This window comes from Pseudonaja textilis, chromosome 8 (assembly GCF_049901715.1).
Source record: "Pseudonaja textilis isolate UNSWEBS1 chromosome 8, rPseTex1.2, whole genome shotgun sequence".
In the NCBI taxonomy this organism is placed as follows: domain Eukaryota; kingdom Metazoa; phylum Chordata; class Lepidosauria; order Squamata; family Elapidae; genus Pseudonaja; species Pseudonaja textilis.
Window position 1 is genome coordinate 47294562 of NC_141997.1, and position 17361 is coordinate 47311922.

A 17361-nucleotide genomic window follows, 5' to 3' on the forward strand; every position below is an offset into this window, starting at 1 on the left:
GCATATCATCAGCTGGCTTCCAAAAATGATGTCTAATTCCTTCTGCTTATTTATTAAAATATACATAAACCGGACAGCTGCCTCAATCAATCTATTCAACCAAATTCATCACATGCTTTGAAAAAAGGCCTTTGAAAAGATATTTAAATGCTGAAATGGGACTCTACACTCACAAAGATTGGAATTACAAGATTATTCCCTGTGATCCTTTTCGGAAGGAAAAATGGAATCTTGAAGAAGCTGGCTAGGAAAAATGTTGGTGTTGGGAGAAGACGCCTGAGAACACTATGGACAACCAAGTTCTCATTTGAAGCACAAATGACCAAGCTCAAGTTATTCTACTTCAGACATATGATATAAAGACTCTGGAAAAATTTTGGGAAAGGCAGAAGGCAAGAGAAGAAGACAACCAGCAGCAAGATTGATGGGAGCATTTACAGTGGTGATGGGTATAAGATCAGCTTAAGGACAGTTCATTATGGAGAAAATCTATCTACATGGTCACTAAGAGTCAACAATGACTTAATGGCATATAATCCAGCCAGTCAGCCATCATTCCATCCATTGTTCCATCCATCTCCATCCATCGTTCTCATCCATTATTCCATCTATTCTCCATTCATCATTCCATCCATCCATCCAGTCAATCAGTCAGCCAGCCAGCCAGCCATCATTCCATCTATCGTTCTAACCATCGTTCCATCCATCCATCCATCCATCCATCCATCCATCCATCCACCATCGTATACAATTTTGGAAACCAGGAAGTTTGCTTGGCAAGCTCAACTTTGCTTTATTGTATGAGGACTTGGTGCCCTCTCTTTACTGTGTATCATAATCTCAAAGAGGTAGAGAGAAAGTCATCCAATAGCCAAGAAATGGTTGCTTAGGTGGTTCAGTCAAAACTACATAAACTCATAAAAAGCAAAGTGTTTCTTAAGCAAAGAGCGGAACTTTTCAACAGCTCTTACAGTATGGCATTGGCAATCATCCAGCTGAAGGAATGGAGATTGACAGGGTTGGAAACAAATGAAATCTACATCCTTCTTAGAACTTAATTCTTCCTTGGGGATCAAATTTAAAACACACACACACAATTTCAACTTCCTAACAAATCTCTCTCTCAAATTCTTTCAAGTACTTAGTTATGACTTTTTCATTTCTTGGCTGTTGGCATTGCCTTCATCTAAGACAGGGGTGTCAAACTCACGATGACACATTGTTGTCACATGATGTATTGCAACTTTCCCTCCTCTTTGCTAAACAGGGGGTGGGTGGGCGTGGTCAGCATGTGATGCATCCAGCTGGGACGCATCTGGCATGAGTTTGATACCCCTGGTCTAAGTGTTTTCACCCTGTAGAAACCCTTAAAATCATATTTTGGGAATTCTAGCATAAAAATGGGCAAACAAAACTTCACAATATAATTCACTTCTAACTTACCCAACCGATGCTTTGCAATATTTCCAACAACAGCAGCTCAGCCAAGCTGTGTGAAAATTCTCACTGTGAATATTAGCATAGCACATAAAGTTAAAACACACTCAAACCACTGTTAATTTTCTTTGTTTGTTTTCAGTGATAATATTTTGTGGAACCCCAAGTTTCTATGAAAACTCAGTTAAGGAAGGCTGATCCAGCAATGCTCCCTAAGAATATGTCTATATAGTCCAAAGGGTGCTTTTCAGGAAGCAATTAGACTTTCTTGTTTTTTTTTTTCTTTTGAAGACATTTCACTTCTCATCCAAGAAGCTTCTTCAGGTCTAACTGAACAGAGAATGAAAGGATTTATGTTCCTTGCAGACAGCTGGTCATTTGCATCCTTTTAGAGGGTCTTTGAGGGTCTCTACAGACTTTTAGCTACACCCTTCAATGGTGTGGGAATATGAATGGATTTCCAGAGAAAAAAAAATTCAGGAAATAGGATCACTACTCAGGTGACCCTGAGGTTACCAATACATCTCCAAGTGCTTCAAAGACCTTCTAAAATGATGCAAATGACCAGCTGTCTGCAAGGAGTTTAAATCCTTCCATTCCTCACTATCCTGTCAGAGCTGAGGAAGCTTCTGGGATGAGAAGTGAAACGTCTTCAAAAGAAAAACAAACAAACAAGAAAGCCCAGTTGCCTCCTGAAAAAGCACCTTTGGGACAATGATGATCTGGATGACTGAAAATCTCTACAGATTTACAACCATATAGTGCATTATGGGTGTGAAAAAATAAAGCCTGACTTCATTATTGATACATTGACTAGCAATAGATAAATAATGCTTCCATGTTTCCCCCAAAATAAGATCCTGTCTTATAGTTTTCTTGCCACCCAAAAAGACACCAGGTCTTATTTTAGGGATGTCATCCATTGACTAACCTCACTTGCGTGCATCACTCCTGGCCTCCTTTTCGTTGTCAGAGGCCTTCAGGAACTTCTTCTGTAGCCAGCAAGGCTTTCCTGAAGGCCTCTGCAGCCAATAACAGAGCTCTGGATTGATCCAAAGCTTTTTATCAGCTGCAGGGGCCTTCAGGAAAGCCTTGCCAGCCTTGCCAGCTGCAGAAGAAATGGGCTGGCAAAGCAGGTGTTGGGATGTGCGAAGCCTGGCTGCAACTGTCCAAAGTAGTAGGGTAACTCCACCCCCTCATCTGATTTTTTACCTGTGAACTCTGGAGTTAGTGGAATCTTAATGAGGGCTTAATTTGTGGGTAGGGCTTATATTGGGTGCATGGGTAAAAATCAAGCTTTCAGGGTAGGTCATATTTTCAGGGAAACGGAATATAAGCTACTGAACATCCAAGCATCTCATCTCATTTCAACTATTGTGGTCCACAGAGAGTAGAAAGTGAAAAACGTTTACATATTTAGAGGCCGAGACTTGCTGTCCCATTCCCTCAGAAGATCACAGCTTTACAGATTTATTCTATTGTCTTCTCCTGAGAGGAAGCTCTTCTGTAAGATCTCCCAAGACACCTACTTAGTTGGGAATACTGAAGAATACATAGAAGGATGGCTGGAGGTGGATAAATGGATTAGCGGTCTAATTAATATCCTAGCTAGCTAGCCAAGCCAAGCATCATCTTGCAAAAGAAAGCTCTCTCTCCTCCATTATCACATTCCCTCCCCTCTGAACTGATGCCAATCCCAGTCTGGCCACCGTGGATGCCAACAACATCCTGACTGACTGTGCGTACAAAAATTGTGATTCCATAAGGAGCAAACAGACTGTATGGTTATGGATCACATTTTGGATTTCCCACAAAGGAAGCAGATGCCAAAGTGCTGTGAAATGTAAGACGGACAAATAAAGCAAAACGGGAAACCCTCAGAATCAATGCAGCATACCAAGATAAAAGGAGGGAGAAGAGAGAGGGAGAGAAAGAGAGGGAAGAAGGGAGGGAGGGAGGGAGGGAGGAAAGAAGGAAGAAAAAAGGAAGGAAGGAGGAAGGAAAGGAACTAAAATAGAACAAAGTATTCCTGCATCTCTTCAGCATTCAGATTCTTCAAAAATGGTTTTTTTCTGAGTCAAGTCCAGTATTTCACATTAATGTGAAAGTGGTATATCTGTAAAATCTACACACACACACACAGAGAGAGAGAGAGAGAGAGAGAGAGAAAGAGAGAGAGAGAGAGAAAGAGAGAGAGACAGAGAGGCAGAGAGTTAGAGAGAGAGACAGAGAGTTAGAGAGAGAGACACAGAGAGAGAATTAGAGAGAGACAGAGAGTTAGAGAGAGTTAGAGAGAGACACAGAGAGTTAGAGACAGAGAGAGTTAGAGAGAAATACAGATACAGATAATCAGAGGTGGAAGGGACCTTATAGGTCATCTAGTCCAACCCCCTGCCAAAGTGGGAGAACCTACACCATTTCTGACAAACAGCAGTCCAATCTCTTCTTGAAAGTTTCAACTGACGGCGCTCCCACAACTTTCAAGGGCAACTTCTGTTCCATTGGTTGATTGTTCTCACTGTCAGAAAATTTCTCCTTGTTTCCAGGTTAAATCTCTCCTTATTCAGTTTCCATCCATTATTCCTTGTCTGGCCTACAGGAGCTTTAGAAGAGACAGAGAGACAGAGAGTGAGGTTTATTTTATCTGGTATGAAGCTTCTTCCTGGCAAGCTGGAGCACATACAAAAAAACACATAAGAGTATGTGAATACAAGAATTGATTCTTTGCAGAAAAGCTAAAAAGCCACTCTAAAAGAATTCCAGATCCTTTCATGTATCAGACCCACAGTACAATCAGTGTTCAAATTCTTGTGCTGCTGTATGTTAAGGGAGAAAAAGATTGGAAATAGATCTATACTGGGCCAAGTCAATTGGATCAACCACCATTTCTACCATCTCCTTCAGAAACAGTTTTTCTCTCAAAGAGTCATTGGTTAGTGTGAAACATCTTTCTCTCAAAGAAGCATTGATGAATGTTCAGGTTCAATCTATTACAGCTCACAGAAAGTCTCAACCAATCAGGATCTGAGAAACGGCAGAATTAACACTGCAAAAAAACTCTAACCATTTCTGTCCTTGGGACACACACAGTCACTCCACATGGTGAGGCCCAAACTGGAGTCTCTCCTTTCGTATCTCACAGTTGTGTTCACCAAATGCTCTGAACGTTCTTCGCAGCAGATTTTCAGATAGTCTTGACAAACAATTTTTTCTAGGAGGGATGAACTGGGATTCATTTAGGTAACAAATTAATGGTAATAAGATGTTTCTTTTTTGTGCCTTAATCCTCAATGAGTAGGATCAAGCATGAGGTCATACCAGTGTCTGATTAGATGAGAAGACAACCTTCCTTTAGGTATCTCCTCTATCAATTGTTCTGACCCACGCCCTTTTCCGACAAATCAAACACAATTCAAAAAGAACAGAAACTTTGTAATGCTTTTACAAAATAATTAGCTGGGATAAGCACAATCCTTGCCAAACTGTGTGAGACTTGCCAAAAGATAACAGTCAAGAAATAATTTGCAAAATAAGAATCTTCAAATACAAACTCAGGATACTGGAATGTCCATGAGGTTGTAGTTTCAAAACGTCTTTGCCTTCTGCAAAGTATGTTCCTTTCATAGCTGGCTTTTATCTTCTTGAAGGAGGGGCCATTACCTTGCAGCTTTACTCCCGAGTCAACTGTGCTGTTGTAGCTGCTCTTTCCTATGAGCAATCCTGCACGCATGCTCACTTGGCACAGGCTCCTCAGGAACCTCCTCATCACTGCTGCTAGTCCCCACAATCTCTGAAGGCAGCAGTCCACTCCCTAATGGTCTTGGCCCCTCATCTGAGTCCTCGCTCTCCTCAGCTGTCTGCACCTGCTGCTGGCTAACCACAACATCACTTCATCCTCCTGAACTCCACAGTATTCAAAAGTTGCAGTGGACCTATGGGTAGGGTGTTCTTCTTCTGCTCCAGAGACTTTTTGGCATTCCATTGGTGGCTAATATCTTACCTGAGCTGCTTGCCAGATCTCCAAGAAATTTTTCAAGGTCCTTCTGAAAAACAACAGGATCCAGCAGACAACATTAAAAGCTGAGTCAGGTCCATGATTGATATGTTGACCATCCTGGAGAACATCCCCCATCCTCCTTGCTCCCAATAACTCCTTTTTTTACAACCCTGTAATCCCTTAACTTAGGGTAGGTTGGGCGCGACTGGATGGAACCGAACATTTAATGGCTGGATCCCCTTCCTGATGCCATGCAGAGTTCACAGCATTTTTTTTTCTCTTTGCACCCTAGGAGAGAAACATCTGCTGCTACCTAGGATTGAACTCTAGGTTGTGGGAGGTGACCCTCTTGTTCCCAGTGAGGAAATTGCATCCCAAAATAGTCACCATATGTGACTAGACATTTTATCACAATTGAGTCTGCCTAGGAGATGGAGTATGCTTCTGTCGATCTTCTGATGTCATATACCTGAGATTGGCAACCTTAAACACTCAAAAAGCCACAAAGGTCCTGACTGGAAGCCCCCCATTCAGTTCTGGAGCTGACTGGAAGTCTGGTTCCCCCACCATACAGCCTCCTCCTAGCACAGTGTTCTTTTTCCTCTACCTGTCCTAACTTGAAAGCCCTATCAATTGTGGAGCCGACCAGCAACAGGAAGCCACAGCAGAGGGATGAAAGGGCCACATGCGGCTCCAGAGCCCCAGGCTGCTGACCCTTGTCATATACTAAACTCTCTATAACCATACAAATATAGATTAATTCTTCATATTATGCAGAGTATAGTATTCACCCAGATCTATAAAAATTCCAAACATTTATCTTGAATGCAAATATAATAACCCTCTTATAACCTCTCTACTGTACAGAAGTGAATCTCTACTACACAGAAATAAATATCTTGCTTATGCAGGTCTTTTGCATGATAGTTATTTTCTCAGATCAGCTTCTGTATGTGGGGGGGGAAAAAACCCATCTCTTTTTAGACTTCTGAATAAGTTTGGAGTTCATAAAGATTTTCACAATCTTTTATGCACCAAAAATGAAAGGGAGGTTTATCAGGGAATTAATATCAGCAGGAGAAAGCTATTATACGAGCTCTATTTCATTTTACTAGATGCTTTTGAAACAAACTAAAAGACCTCATTCTCGGCTGGAAATGACAATATCACACTCTTAAAGCTATGTGACTTTTCTTCCTGCACTGAATCAAGTCAGTACTAAGAATTGTCAAGGGCTGCTGGAATACACATTTGCTTGCATCAAGATAAGTCTTTAAGGCAAAAGGATCCTATGGAATATTTCTGCATTTGAGGATTAGAAATTCAAGCATTTGAGGGAGAGAGAGAGAGATGAAGCAGAAAATATTTCATACTAAAATAGAGTCTAGTCAGCCAGAACAGATGTATACAAGACATAGTCCCTTAATATTCTCCACCCTACTTGTGAACAGATAAATTTGAAAAGCCATTTACCACTTTTTAAACAGCATATCTCTGGGTTTTGTTCGCCCTTTAAGTGCTCCAATTCTTAGGCCAGCTCCCCTTAGCTTCCACATTTAGACAACATCAGTCAGAAAGGATATTCAATATATGTGGAATAAGAGACAAGGATGGCAGACAGGAAGAAGATGTAAGTTCCACTGCAAGAAAATGTAAAGTTGGGAGGATATATCTAGCAGGAAATTAGTCCACACATCACTGCAGGAGAGAAGAAGAGTGGTAAGAGAAGCTGTGTTCAAATGAGCCTTGGTTCAATAAAAGATTGAGTCTTATTTGAGTTGTGAATATTGAAGAGAACAATTTGGGTGTCCCCAGAGGGCGGATTTAACCTGAGCAAGGTCTGTTGAAGGAGCTCTTTGTAACTTTAACAAAAAGAGTCATTTCTGATAGGAAATATACGGAAGATTTCCTCACTAACCACATCCTTTCAGGTGAGAATCACCTTTGCTTGTAGAAAAATAAAAGGTAGGATAGAAACATCCTGACATTAGCAAAGAGCAGGCATAACTGTCTTCCTTGGCAAGTAGATCAAAACATTTTTTCCCCTCTCTCCCTTCCTCTCTGTTGCTTTCTATTTCGGATTGCACCACCCTGAGATAGCTTCTGAAGAATATTTGCACAAGGTAAGTCACTTCCAGCTCAAAATCAATTTGCGGCAGGGAAATGGGAGGTTTCCAGATGAATCAAATTTTCCAATTAAAGGAAATAAAAGAGGGAGAACAAGACCACCCAACTGTGAAGAAGCCCCAGAGAATAAAATGAAAATTTAAACTAGGAAGAAGCCCCAGAGAAAGGAACCGTGATGTCACTGCTCTATTTCCTGGGTTTTTGTTGAAAAGCCAACGAGAAAACCCCGAACCAAGTTTTCATCGAGTATTGCAAGGAAGTTCTTTCATTATTACCCCAAAATGCTTATCACCTGCTGTTGGTCTTTGGAACTAAATTAATGACATATTTGCCCAGGATAAAAACATGTATTTAATTTCTCTCTGCCCCTTCTGTTTTGTTCTGACCAAGGCTTATTGAGACACCAACAAACATACATTAGTCCCCAAACCCTTTTTTCTTTATTTCAGTGGCTGTGAATTTTAGTCATTCACAGCCCATAATGAGCCTCAAACAGTTTGTAAATAGTCCCATGGAAGTCTGCCAAAGTCCTTCAGGATAAGTCTGATAAGCACGCACTTTTATCTTCCTTTAAATGCTGCCAATGACTAAATGTCCAATTAGTTATACGAGGCCAAATGGAGCACAAATTCAACACAGAGCTTCAGGTTTTAAACCGACCAGTATGAACAAAGTTGCTTCCTGCAAAGGTTCGTGTCCCTTTGCTCCACCTTTATGTCTTATTGGAGGACCAATCACCTCCAAGCCTTACTCCTGAGTCACCCCTTTTGTCTTAACTGTTCTTGCCTTCTGACAGCTCTGTGCATGCATGCACTGGGAACAGGCTCCCCTTGTCCCTCTGCCTCACTGCTGTCAGATTCTGGAGGCTCCAGAGTCAGCACATAACTCCCAGGTGACCCTGGCCTATATATATTCTATATTGTATTCAGGACCCTCATCTGAGTCCTCCTCAGACTCCCTGACTGGCCCATGTTCCTCCCCACTGTCTGACTCTGCTGCCATCTCTGTAGGGTGCTAGTGGACCACCACATGTTTCTAAGGTGGAGCCCAAGACAGAGGAATATTTGGGTGATTGATGTTTTGTTTTGTCATTCAAAATCAAATGCAGTCTAACACAAGGGTGTCAAACTCAATTTCTGTTGTGGCCCACCAGTGGAGCTGGTGGCAGATTCAGACAGTGAGGAGGTTGGGGAGGAACACGGGCCAGTCCTAGAGTCTGGGGAAGGCTCTGATGAGTGCTTTGCATCAGAGACAGAGATGGGGCCACGGCCAGTTATCAGCTGCCTTTGAAGTCGGAGATCAGTGGGGCAGAAGAACAGCTGGAGCCTGTTTCCAGTGTGCATATGCACAGAGCTGCCAGAAGAAGGGAACAGTTAAGGAACAAGGGTCGACTCGGGAGTAAAGGCACAGGTGGGTGGTGAATGGCCCCTCCCATAGGGAATAAAGAGAAGTGAAGGGGGAGTGGTGTTTGCAGAATACAGTTAGTTCAATTCATTAGGGTGAAGATCTGTTCCTGACTTCTTGCCAAGTAATTTCTGCTACAGCGTGGCCTTTGGAATATATTGTCCTGGCAACTCTCCAAGCCTGATAAAGATCTGTAGTTATGAAATCTCATGAAATACTGTTTTCCAGGACTTTGCTGCAGAGGAATTCACTTTAACCTAAATAAAAGGGGTTTTATTGGAACGAGGAGTCTGCTTCATGATCTTGGGAAGCCTAGGTCAGAACAATTTCATTGAGGTCTGCATCAGGGTTGTGTTTGACTTCAGAGGGCCGTGTGTGTGTGCGTGTGTGTGTGTGAGAGAGAGAGAGAGAGAGAGAGAGAGAGGCTAAGGTGGGCAGGGCCATAGTGGGTGTTTGACACAGGCTGAAGATGCATTTTTCCCTTCTCTTATTTTTGTCCACAGTCCTTTACTATAACCATTTTCCGATCTCTTCTACCAAATATTACTGGCAAACATTTACTACTTATTCTTCATACTCCACTAAACTTTTTATTTCTAAATTTATGTCCCATTGTTTAATAGTGAATTGCTTTTCCAGGCAGAAAAGCTAGTTATACTAGGCAAAAAAGCTAGTATTTTTATTATTCAACTAATAATGAAAATGCACTAGCATAAATGACATGATAATACAAGATCTAACAGCAGAGGTACATTTCCAGGAAAGTAAATAGAAATGGCTGCCAATTATAGATTGCTGATTGTAGATTAAATGGACCTACAGTATGTAAAATCCGGCATTAAAACTGTAGAATTAACATAGGATGTTGCTTGTTTTCTATCCATTTATTTGAGGCTACATCATTGTAATCCAGACCAATCCAGTCCTTCTGCAGCATTTAGCTGGCTAAAAATGGGCTGTGTGAGGCCCGTTTTTGGTTAGTAGAGTGCTGCAGGAGGCTGTGGAGGCCAAAAACGAGCCATGAGGGTGGCGCATGTTTCTCCCACAGCCCGTTTTGGACTGCAGAGGCACGGTGGGCAAGTCCTTTGACATTTCCAGGCCAGCCCCGTGGGCCAGATTAAGCACCCCGCAGGCCGGATTTGGCCCACAGGCCTTGAGTTTGACACCCCCAGTCTAACACAATGAATTTTGAACCAGTCAGGAGGTGAGGCGTGCTGGCTGAAAGGAAATAAATCCAAAACTTTTGATTGAGAGGATAGGACTTTTGAATATCAGCCAACAAGCTTCACCATTTCTGATCTACATTGGAAGGGCTCCTTTCGTTAAGGTAGTAAATTTAAAAAATGAGGCTTAAAATATTCCCATTATTCCTCATGGAGAGATTTTGAGTTCCCCTTCCCTTTAGTTACTAAGGGGGTAGGGAAATCTCTCTGCAAAGAACAAAGGGAAATCTTAAAGCCTTATTTAGGCTTATTAAGAATGAGAGTTATTAAGCCTTATTAAGACTAAGCTTTTCTTCCCTTTTAATGTGGAAGGTTTTAATTTTTCTTTTTTTAGATTCCAATTTGGAAAAAAAAATGATTCAAATTAATTCTCATTCTTTTTCATATATAGAAAAGAATTTTCTACTCATTTTGTTTATTAAGAGCTGTGGTAACGCAGTGGTCAGAATGCGGTATTGCAGGCTAACTCTGACCGTCTCGAGGTTGACTCAGCCTTCCATCCTTCCGAGGTCGGTAAAATGAGGATCCAGATTGTCAGGGCGCAATATGCTGACTCTGTAAACAACTTAGAGAAGGCTGTAAAAGCACTATGAAGCGGTATATAAGTCTGTGTCCTATTGCTATTATTAGATTTTTCTTCAGCTTTCCTTTGAAAGTACAGAGATATGATCCAAGCTTCTGCACTCATTCGCCCGTGGGTGTGATTCAACTGGTGTAACAACTGGTTCAGTGAGTGCACACTTGGTGCACACATGTGTGTCAAATGCATGCTTTGCACGAGTGAAGAGCATTTGCTACTGACCTTCTCCAGCAATCCCTGTGTGTTAAACAGCTGGCGCGCGGCAATCTGCTGTGCCGCGCGAATTAGCTGAGCTTGAAAAACAGGATATAAAGCACAGCCTAGAGCCCAGGCGGGTGGGTGGTCCCAACAGCTGATCGTTGGAGCAAACCAAACCCGGTTCGCTCCCAGCTGATCCTTGGAGATACCGGTTCACCTGAACCTGGCTGAGCTGGTAGAATCCCACCCCTGCATTCACCTCCTGCGATGTTGTGCATAGCCAGGTTGATGACTCTTAACTTTAGATGCCCAATAAACAACATGGACAATTGTTGAGAAAGTCTTGCTACAAAACCAGGCCTGTTTTCCTTTTGAAAACATTTAACTGCAAACTCAAATTCAAGTCAAGCCATTTTGAAGGCATATTCAAGCAGGTTTGAACTGGACTCCCAAATCAATGGATCTGCATTAATCTTTCGGCATCATAGTTGAGTTGGGGCAGAAATTGTGAGATGAATGTCATATTACCTAAAATAAAGCACAGGTAGTCCTCAGCTTAGGACCACAATTGAGCCCAAAATTTCTGTTGTTAAATGAGACATTTGTTTAAGTGACCCAAAGGTGCTTTTTTGAAGAAGCAACTGGACTTTCTGGGGTTTTTTTTTGAAAATGTTTTGCTTCTCATCCAAGAAGCTTCTTCAGCTTTGACTGGAAGATGGGGAATGGAAGGTTTTATACTCCTTGCAGACTGGTGCTCATTTGTATTCCTTTAGAGAGTCATTGAGGCCACTTGGAAGTTTATCAATGACATCAGTGTCACCTAAATGGTGCTAATTACCCACCATCCAGTCAGAGCTGAAGAAGCTTCTTGCATGAGAAGAGAAACATCTTCAAAGCAAAACCAGAAAGTCCAGTTGAAAAAAGCACCTTTGGGACAGCCATGACCTGGAGGACTGAGAATCTCCACAGACATTTGTTGATTGGATTTTACCCCATTTTATGACCTTTCTTGCCTCGGTTGTTATGTGAATTGCTGAAGAATATTTGCATCAGGTAAGTCACTTCCAGCTCACAATCAATTTACAGAAGGGAAATGGGTGAGTCCCCCAGTTGTAAAGTGACTCTGGCGTCCCCATTGACTTTGCTTGTCAGAAGGTCACAAAAGAGAATCACATAACGTTCAGACACTGCAATGGTCATAAATATGAACCAATTGCCAAGTATCTGAATTTTGATCACATGATCCTAGAAATGATGCAAAGGTTGTAACTGTGAAAAACCACCATATAGAACAGAACAGAACAGAACAAAACAGAAATAGAATAGAATAGAATAGAATAGAATAGAATAGAATAGAATAGAATAGAATAAGAATTCTTTATTGGCCAAGTGTGATTGGACACACAAGGAATTTGTCTTAGTGCAAATGCTCTCAGTGTACATAAAAGAAAAGATACATTCATTAAGAGTCAAGAATCCTCATAGGGTACAATAAGCAATCAAATCATACTAGGAAACAGTCAATATAAATTGTAAGGGTACAAGCTTCAAAGTTACAATCATAGTTGAACAGTGTTGAGGGAATTATTTGTTTAGCAGAGTGATGGCATTCAGGGGAAAACACTATCCTTGTGTCTAGTTGTTCTGGTGTGCATCATATAGCATCATTTTGAGAGAAGGAGTTGAAACAGTTTATGTCCAGGGTGTGAGGGGTCTGTAGATATTTTCACAGCCCTCTTTTTGGACTCGTGCAGGATACAGGTCCTTGATTGAAGGCAAGATGGTAGTAATTGGTAGTAATACATATCTCTTTGTCCTGTACTATTGTAACTTCACACGGTCACTAAATAAACTGTTGTAAGTCAAGAAAATAAAATGGGTAAACATTAGCCAAAATAAAGATGCTCTGCTATGGATTAGAGACTAGATGTTCTCTCTCTCTCTTTCTGTTTTTCTCTACATCCACCATCTCTTTACACTTGTCTTTATCATCTCAAACAGACTGGTAATGAAATGTTTCCAATAGAGTTAAGGGAGGCTCATTAAAGAGCACAAATAAGTTAAGTGAGATACTGATCCCAGAAGAACTGAGTAAGTGAATTGGGTCTCAAGAGTACGCTTCCCCTTAGCTGTCTGAACTGGCTTCCACTTCACCTAATGAGATGCTTACTGATTAAAAAAATGATTCCCAACCAATTAATCAATAGTCCAAGCTCCAGTTCAGATGCTTCAAAGGATGCAAATGTCTGCAACTCCTTAAATCAGATGCACTGGGTTTCTCTCCCCCCCACCCCCAGAGTCTTGCAGCTTCCTTCTTCCTGTTCCTAACAAGACATTGGTTAAGCCAAAGATGGGAACTGGATCCATAACCTCTTGTACTCCAAAGCATATTTTTGTGTCTGGAATCCAAGGGTTGCATAGCCTTAATAATTACTGTATTTTTCGGACTATAAGATGCTCCAGACTATGAGATGAACCTAGCTATTGGGGAGGAAACCAATTAAAAAATATTGTTCCTGGTCTTCCCTTCACCCTCTGGATGTGACTTCTCCAATGGGACACGTCCATCTCCAAGAGTCATTCATACGCTCTCCAATAACCTTCTTATGCTCCAACAACTTGGGGCTGCTGGGATGATTATATAGGCATTTAAGGAATGTCTTATTTCCCCCCCCCACTCCCTTTTTCTGGCAGCTAAAAAAAAACAAAGGAGTATCTTTTTAGTTGACACTGACTCTGCCTTCCAGCAATTTGCCTCCTTGCAGCAAAGAGCAAACAGCCCAGTCAGTTTCAGCACAGCCTGATTTAGCACAAGCAGCTCATTGGTGGTTGGATCAGGCTCTCGGAATACTGACAATCCGCTGTTCCAAGCTGCGGGGATCGTGCCTGGAACGGGCTGAAAAACAGGACATGTGCAGGCCAAAAATGGGGCATGAGGATAGGTGATGGCGGCGATGGGCGGTGAGGGCAGTGATGGGTGGCAGCGATCTCTGCAACCTGGAACAGCTGATTGTCGGTATTCCGGGAGGCTGATCCAACTGCCAATCAGCTGCTCGTGCTAAATCAGGCTGTGCTGAAGCTGACCAGGTTGTTTGCTCTTTGTTGCAAGGATGCAAATTGCTTGGAGGCAGAGACCGAAGGGTGGGGGCTGGTTGGGTGGGGCTTCAGCAGCATTTGCTCTATAAGACGCACAGATTATTTCCACCTACTTTTGGGGAGGGAATTGCATTTTATAGACCAAAAAATATGGTAATAGCAATCGTAATAGAACTTAGACTTATATACTGCTTTACAATGATTTTACAGACATCTCTAAGCACTTTACAGAGTCAGCATATTGCTCCCAACAATTTGGGTCCTCATTTTACCGGCCTCAGAAGACCGGAAGGCTGAGTCCACCTCGAGCCTGGTGAGATTTGAACTGCCACATTGCAGGTAATCAGCAGTCAGCAGAAATAGCCTGCAGTACTGCACTCTAACCACTGCGCCACCGCACCTCATAAAATACATCCTTTGTTGATTTGTTGGTCGATTGGTTGTTGTTGATGATGATGTAATCTATTTAGTCGTGTCCCACTTTTGGCAATTCTATGCTTGGGTGTGCTTCAAAAATTTTAGCAGTGGGTTCTTTGCCCGGTTGCTGGGTGGGCATGGCCATGATGGGTGTGGCCTAGTCGGCCTCCTGCACCATAGCAGGGCAGTGTTTTTGCCCTTCCTGGGCTCTGGAGGCATTCCTCAAGCCTCTGGAAGGGTGAAAATGGCCTCCCTTGGCTCCAGAGGCTCTCTGAGAGCCAGAAATGGGCCTATTTATGGCCTTCCTGAACTGAACCCTCCCTGAGCCTCTGCACACACCCTGTACTTACCTGCATCTGAAATGGGCCACGTGGAGACTTCTGGGAGGGGGCGGGCAGGTGGGGCCAGCCAGGAGTGGGATTTGGAGGTTCTCCAAACTGTGCAGAATAGGATCTCTATAGGATCTCCCGAATCCCTGCGAACCCCCAACAGCCCATCCCTGATTCTATCAGCCAGGTCTCTCCATCTTGCATTATTTCTTTAATTTTATTGATTAGGTGGAAACAATTTTTATTGGGAGAGGTTCATTTGTATGAGTAAGGCTGAGGCCTCCTTTTTTTTCTGTTTTCTTTTTTTTTTTTAGGCTAGTCTATTTGCTGTAGACAGGTGGGATAAAAAAAAATGTTAAAAACAGGCTTTCTGTTTAATAATTATTACCAGGTTGTTTTTAAATTTTAATGGCTGGCAGACACTTCTTTCATTTTGATCACTAATGTAGCAAACCGATTTTTAAATTAGGAGTAGATTAATATATTTTTATTCTTTTGGGACAGAGGTGTGCAAAATGTTTTGAATTTAAAATCAGCCAATCCATAAATCACTTTGCTGTGGAGTCTGAGCGGCCTACAGGACAAAAGAATACAAAATTAATCAGAACGTTATAAAATATTTATTTGACATAAAGGCATCCTGTAATATGCTAATGAAATAAGTTATCCACCATACAATACCCACGAGAATCAGTTCTATAAACATATCCCAGCAAATGAAAGCATAAAATATATTTATAATAAAATGCCCATGTGATTAAGGTCTATAAACTAAAACCTGCAAGTAAATAAGCTTGTAAATCTAAGCTTTATACAATGGAAGATTTCAGGATGAATGCTCTCTGCCTCACGCTTGAAACTATCAGCTCAAGCAGAATATGGGTTATTGATGGCACCACAATAAAAAAAAAACGTATTTCAATCTTGAAGTGGTCCAATTTTCAGACCAGAAGAATTTTGGGCTCCAAGGAACCTCTCTAATAGTTGGAACACCCCATTTTTTTTTATCTAAAACCTTTTCTTATCCTCTTATTTCTAGGAGATAACTCCTTTATTGTTTTTAAGTAACTAAAGGTGGCGAATATACCTAATATTAATTCTTTCTCCTCTTTTTCACCATAGCAACAAACTTGAGGGGTAAGGTGGGCTGAGGGAGAGAGAGTGAGTGGTCCAAGATCAACCAGCTGGCTATCATAGCTAAGGTGAAACTAGAACTCGCTGCCTCCCAGTTTCTAGCTTGGTGCCTTAACCGTTACCCCAAGCTGGTTCTGTGTGCATGTGTGTGTGTATCTATCTATCTATCTATCTATCTATCTATCTATCTATCTATCTATCTATCTATCTATCTATCTATCTATGTGTATATATTTGTGTGTGCATATGTATATGTAATTGTGTGTGCATATGTATGTGTGTCTATACACACACATATACATAGCCACCTATTATATATATAAAACTTTATTGGATACACCATATTGGTACTGAAGAAACAAAACCAGCTCTGGTTTTCCTGCACAAATGTTTGCCTAGTTAAACAATAGCTTTCCCTTCTCCCTACATTGTCCAACTATGAGTCCATTTGTTATGGGAACTGTTCATCTCTTTCTCAAGCACCTGCATAGATGACCTTAATGGCTTCCATGCTCTCCCAATCTCCGCATGCATTCTCTATATTCCATTTTCCCCTTCCCTTTGGCAATTTGAAAAGCATTAGGGTTTGCAAGAAGCCAAGTGATTCAATCTTGACATTCCATTCTCTTGAGATCCTAATGCCTTCTGGCAGATGGAGCTCTGATACCAGTGCATAAATTAAATTTAATTTCCCAATCTCAGAATAAATTGTCATTGTTTTCTATTTTCTACTTGTATCTAGTGAATCAATTCTAGAAGGATTAACCAGTTATACAAGAGCCACTGCATGCTTTACAATTTTGTTTCAAGATCCCCCGCACATCTCGTCCCACTCCATCCTCAGCTCTTGTGTTTAGAGTACACCAAGAAGAACTGCGAGCTTCAACTCACATAGACATCAGAAAAAGACGTGAGCCTCTCTCCCCGCTAATCTGCAAAAATAGCTGAAATTAAAATCATGCTGAAGAGGGTTGGGAAACTTGTGGGTTTTCAGCTGTACCATCAAATCACTGAAAGCTACAGTTCCAATCACATTAAGGAAGGATTGAACATACCGGGCTATGCTTCCTAATACATGAGTAGAGGATTAGTTACACTGACAAAACTCAAGCATCCACATAAAAACCATATGCACACATGCAAGATTTTCTACATTCTGAATTAACTGATCTACCTTAGCTGATTCTGTTCTTCCATCATTGTAATTTATTTTAAATGTACTTAAATGCTTCTTTCAAGCTTTTCCATTTATAATATTGGCCAGCGCTCTTATAAAGGAACTAGTTTTCAGGCTTCAAACCAAGTTCGTACAATGGTTTTGCAACACTCTTAATACGGGTTGCAAGACACGTTAAGCAGTATTGTAGGCTGAGCTATTATTTATGCTCTGTCATTACGTTGGTGGACTAGTTGGTGCTG